At 37.3% G+C, this 5395-nt stretch overlaps 1 non-coding gene across 1 annotated transcript; it reads right to left on the bottom strand.

Moving 5' to 3' along the window:
- Positions 1–5066: 5066 nt before the first annotated feature.
- On the bottom strand, positions 5067–5173 carry LOC150020998 (U6 spliceosomal RNA). The gene has a single exon (XR_016513409.1). It is a non-coding gene; the product is annotated as a U6 spliceosomal RNA (small nuclear RNA).
- Positions 5174–5395: the final 222 nt, after the last annotated feature.

Below are 5395 nucleotides of genomic sequence, written 5' to 3'. Positions count from 1 at the left end.
CCTGTTGCCTTCTCTTTACCCTTCTCCGAAGTCCTCACCCATCTGTGTGACCTCATCCATCCTTCCCTCCTTCCCTCCAAAATCAGAGACTGAGGCAAACTCTCCTTGTACGTCCTCATTGCCTCTCCCTGTGTTCTTACTATACCTAATGTGTAAAACAGATCTATTTGTGCATTAAAGAGTTATTGTTAGAAATCATACTTCTGATAGAACACAATAAATGATGATGTTAATGTTTTGTCTCTCAGTATCTCAGTTTCTTCATCTTTAAATGGAATGATTATAGGACCTGCCTCATAGGATTGTTGTAAGGATTAAATGAGTTAATTTTATGTTAAGGACTTAGAAAAGCACCTAGTATACAATAGGCACTCTGTAAGTGTTTACTAGTATTAGTATTTCTAGTACTAATTAGTGTTGCTAGTATTGGTATTAGTGCATTCCCTCATTTCTGCTAAAACTTTGATTCATCAATTATCTCCCTCTCTCTCCCATATTTTATTTTTTAAAAGATGTTATTTATTTATTTTTAGAGGGAGGGTAATGGAGGGAGAAAGAGAGGGAGAAAAACATCAATCAATTGTCTCTTGAAGGCCCCCAGCCAGGGACCTGGCCCACAACCCAGGCACGTGCCCTGACCAGGAATCAAACAGGTGACCCTTTGGTTCACAGGCCAACACTCAATTCACTGAGCCACACCATCCAGGGCTCTCCCATATTTTAAACCTTTCTCTCTCTCTTCAGACTCCTTTTCTTAAGTTTATTCAGTCACTGTATTCAACCCTTAATCCACTCTTGATTTTACTAACCTATCTTTCTTTCCTTCAAGTCCAGACATCTGAAAGAAGTAAGTTTCAAGATTCACTCTTCTACATTTACTCACATTCATCACTTCGTCACTCAAGATATAATGCAATCTGCTGTTCCTCTCACCTCTCTAATGAAACTCATCCAGCAAAGCCACAAATGGCCTTCATTTGCCAAATTCTAGAGACACTATTTAGCTCTTATCTTTCTGGAACTTTCTTCCTCACCTGACCCTACTCTCTTTCCTGAGATGTTTTTCCTTGCCTCTTCTGTCCTCCTTCTTCTCTGGACTTATCACAGGCTTCCAGTTTGGGTTCTTTCTCTCCACTTAGTCCTGAGGCACTGATGCTCCCCTGGGTGTGTGTGCAGCCACCTGACCTCCTCATTCTGTCCTCTCTTCCTGAGGAAGCTTATACACTGCCAGACTGCGTATTCTCATTCTCCTATAACACCTCAATCTACACTACTAGCTCTGACCTCTCTCTTAAGCTATAGACCCATATATTCTAGTACAGGCTGGATATTTACATCTGGAGGTCTCACAGCACGGTCTAAACTTAAACTCACTCTCTTATTAAACCTAAGTGTTCTTCGGGGTTTCCTACCTAATAGGCAAAATGTCAGGTAGTGACCCCACCATCACCATCCCTCAAGTGAGAGGTTCAGGAAACATCCTAGACTTATCCTTCTAGTCATGTCTCAAGTCCAGCGGAGCTCATTACTCTAGATTTTCTCAAGTCCATCTACTTCTTTCCATAGAAGGCCATGTCCACATGCAGGCAGTGAAAGCAGCATCTCAATCTCTCCATCCATCCTCCTCCTAACCTCCCTCCTTTTTCATTCCCCTCTTGCTCCATTTACTTATTCATTCATTAAGTCAGACAGCTAGTCAATAAATGCAGGTAGAACATCTACAATATACAAGGCCCCAGCAATACAGAAAGGAAAAAGACAATGCTCCTGGGGGAGCTCAGGACTTGGTAGGAAGGGCCACCAAGAAGTCCAGAGTCATGAAATATGCACACACAGGGAGCTCAGGAATGACTTCTGTCTGAACTGACAATTATATACATCTGGATTATTATGATTTTTACCATAACATTTCAAGCAAACAAACAATTAAAGACACTAATGTATCTTGCATCTAAACATTCAACACCCAGTTCTATGGAATTTAGTATTTATCTTTCCCTTGTATACTGTAAAATATATATGTATCTATATATAATATCCATGTTTTCAAACTTACTGTAAAGTATACATATCACACTCTTTTTTTTAAATTCTTGTTTATTCTATTATACTTTTCCCAATTTTTTTCCGCTTTGCCCTCCTCCATCCAGCCCACCCATTGCTCCACAGTCCATCCCCACATCATTGTCCATGTCTTTGGGTCATTCATACATGTTATTTGATTAATCCCTTCCCTTTCTTTCCACCATTCCTTCCCTCCCTCTTTCCTCTGGCAGCTGTCAGTCTGTTCCATGTTTTCATGTCACTGGTTTTGTTTTATTCATTAGTTAATTTTGTTCATTAGATTCCTCTTATAAGTGAGATCATATGGTATTTGTCTTTTAACAACTGGCTTATTTCACTTAGCAAAATAGTCTCCAGTGCATTCCATACTGTTATAAAGAGTAGGAATTCCTTCTTCATTCTTTCTGCTGTATAGTATTCCTTTGTGTAAATGTACCATGGTTTTTTAATCCACTCATCTACTAATGGACTGTTTCCAACACTTGGCTATTGTATAAAGCACTGCTCTGAACATAGGGGTGCATAAGATCTTCTGAATTGATGTTTCAGGATTCTTGGGGTATATTCACAGCAGTGGAATCATTGGGTTAAAAGGCAGTTCCATTTTTAATTTTTTGAGGAATTCCATACTGTTTTCCGCAATAGCTGCAACAGTCTGCATTCTCACAAACAGTACACTGGCGTTCCCTCTTCTCCACATCCTTGCCAGCACTTGTTGCTTGTTGATTTATTGATAACCATTATGACAGGTATGAGGTGATATCTCATTGTGTTTTTAATTTGCATCTCTCTGATTGCAAATGATGTTGAGCATTTTTTCATATGTGTATGGGCCATCTGTATGTCCTCCTTGAAAAAGTATTTATTCAGGTCCATTGCTCATTTTTTAATTGGATTGTTTGTCTTCCTAATGTTGAGTCATATGAGTTCTTTATATATTTTGGAGATTAAACCCTTGTCCGATGTATCACTGGCAAAGATGTCCTTTTAGAACAGTTGTTTTGTAAATGTCATTTCACCCTTTTTATGATGATGTTTGTGTCCTGTTTAAGAAATCATTACCTTCCCAAAGGTCATAAAGATTTCTCCACATTTCTTACAAAAGTTTTAAAAGTTAGCATTTTAGTTATTTGTTTGGGAGGATGGAACTAAGAACCTAATTTGATGTTTTTCTATGTGGATAACAAATTTTATAAGCATCACTTATTTTTCAAAAGTAATTTCTTTCCCCTGCTGATTTGAAATGCCAACTGTTGTATATCTTTTCCATATGTGCGTGGGTCTCTTCCTGGGCTCTGTGTTCTGCACCATCACCCCACTCTCTAATTAACATTCCTTTATAATAAAAATTGTTATCCAAACCTTGTTATCTTGTAGGTTGTCTTCCTTCCATCCCACCTCCTTGTGTTTTTTTCTAAAATTATCTAGTTCTTGCTCTTCCGTTTGAATTTTAAGATCAGTTCATCAAGTTCCATCAAAGAAAAAAAAAACTTCATTGGGATTTTTAATTGAAATTTAATTGAATTTCTAGATTTGGGAGAAATTGGCATACTTAGGATATTGAGTCTTCTGATCCATGAACATATCTCTCTTTATTTATTTTCAGGTCTTTTGTATTCTTCCCATGTTTTACAATTTTCTCCATAAAAATTCTATCTTCTATTATATTAATCACTGGGCACCTCATACTTTATTGTGCCAGTATGAATGAGATCTTTGTTTTTCCTATTACATTTCTAACTGGCCATACTTGATAAATAGGAAGACTACTCATTTTTCTCTATTGACCTTGTGCTTAGCAATATTGCTAAACTAATTTAATACTTTCAGTAGTTTATCTGTATAATAGTTTGAATTACCTATGTAGACAATTACAGCCTGCAAAAGAAAATGCACTTCTTCCTTTCCGATTTTTATACCTCTGCTTTTTTTTCTTGAGTTCTTGCACAAGCTAGGCTCTCCAATGTGGAAAAGAAATGATCATAGTATGCCTCTTGTCTTACTCCTGAATGTAAAAGAAATGCTTCTGAAATTGTGCCATGTCAGTATGCTTGCTGTTGATTATTGGTGAATAACCTTTATTGTGTTCAGTTTCCTTCTATTCCCAATTTCATACGTTTTATCATGAATGGATGTAAAAATTTATCTAGTGCATTCTCTGTATCTGTTAAGCCGATCATATATTTTCTCCTTAAATTGTTTTAATACAGTAAATCACATTAATAAATTTTACTAGGTTAAATACTCTCACATTCTGGAATGAACTCTAAATATATGCTGCTAAATTCCTTTTGCTAGTATTTTATTTATAATTTTTTAATATCTTTTATTGATTATACTCTTAGAGTTGTCCCAATTTCTTTTCCCTCTGCTCCCCTCCACCCAGTGACCCTCCCTACCTCCAGTTGTCCCCCCCTTTTAGTCCATATCCATTGGTTGTGCATATAGTTCTTCTCAACCTCTTCCTGTCTACTCCACTCCCTCCTACTATGCTTAATTCCTGTACCATCTCCCTCCATTTTCCCCTTCCCCCTCCATGCTGACGTCCCCCCAATATGTTCCCCATACCTATAATTCTTTTTCCACTCTCGTTGCCTACTTAGTTTGTCTTTGTTTCAGTTCCCTAGCTTCTGTTGTTGGTTGTTGTGATGCAGTTTCCATTTTAATGTTCATAATTTTGATCCTCCTTCTTCTAAACAAGTCCCTTTAATATCTCATATAACAGTGGTTTGGATCTGATGAACTCCTCCAGTTTTACTTTGTCCTGGAAGCACTTTCTCTGCCCTTCTATTCTGAATGACAGTTTCGCTGGATAGAGTATTTGTGGCTGTAGTTTTTTGATTTTCATTACTTTGACTATTTCTTGCCAGTCCCTTCTTGCCTGCAGGGTCTCCTTTGAGAACTCAGCTGATAGTCTAATTGGGATTCCTTTGTACATAATTCTTTTCTTCTTTCTTGCTGATTTTAAGATTCTCTCTTTATCTTTAATTTTTTTTTTTTTTTTTAATATGGAACGCTTCATGAATTTGCATGTCATCCTTGTGCGGGGGCCATGCTAATCTCCTCTGTATCATTCCAATTTTAGTATATGTGCTGCCGAAGCGAGCACTGTTTATCTTTAATTTTTGACATTTTGATTATAATGTGTCTTGGAGTGGTTCTGCCTGGGTCCAGTTTTCCTGGAACTCTCTGTGCTTCTTGGACCTGTAAGTCTATTTTCTTCCCCAAGTTTGGGAAGTTCTGCTTCATTATTTTTTCACATAATTTTTCTAATTCTAGTTCTTCTTCACCCTCTGGCAATCCTATAATTCAAATGTTCATTTGCTTATAG

Source organism: Furipterus horrens, unplaced genomic scaffold (genome assembly GCF_987537825.1).
Source record: "Furipterus horrens unplaced genomic scaffold, mFurHor1.1.pri manual_scaffold_1, whole genome shotgun sequence".
NCBI lineage: Eukaryota > Metazoa > Chordata > Mammalia > Chiroptera > Furipteridae > Furipterus > Furipterus horrens.
This window is presented reverse-complemented; position numbering and strand designations above follow the sequence as displayed.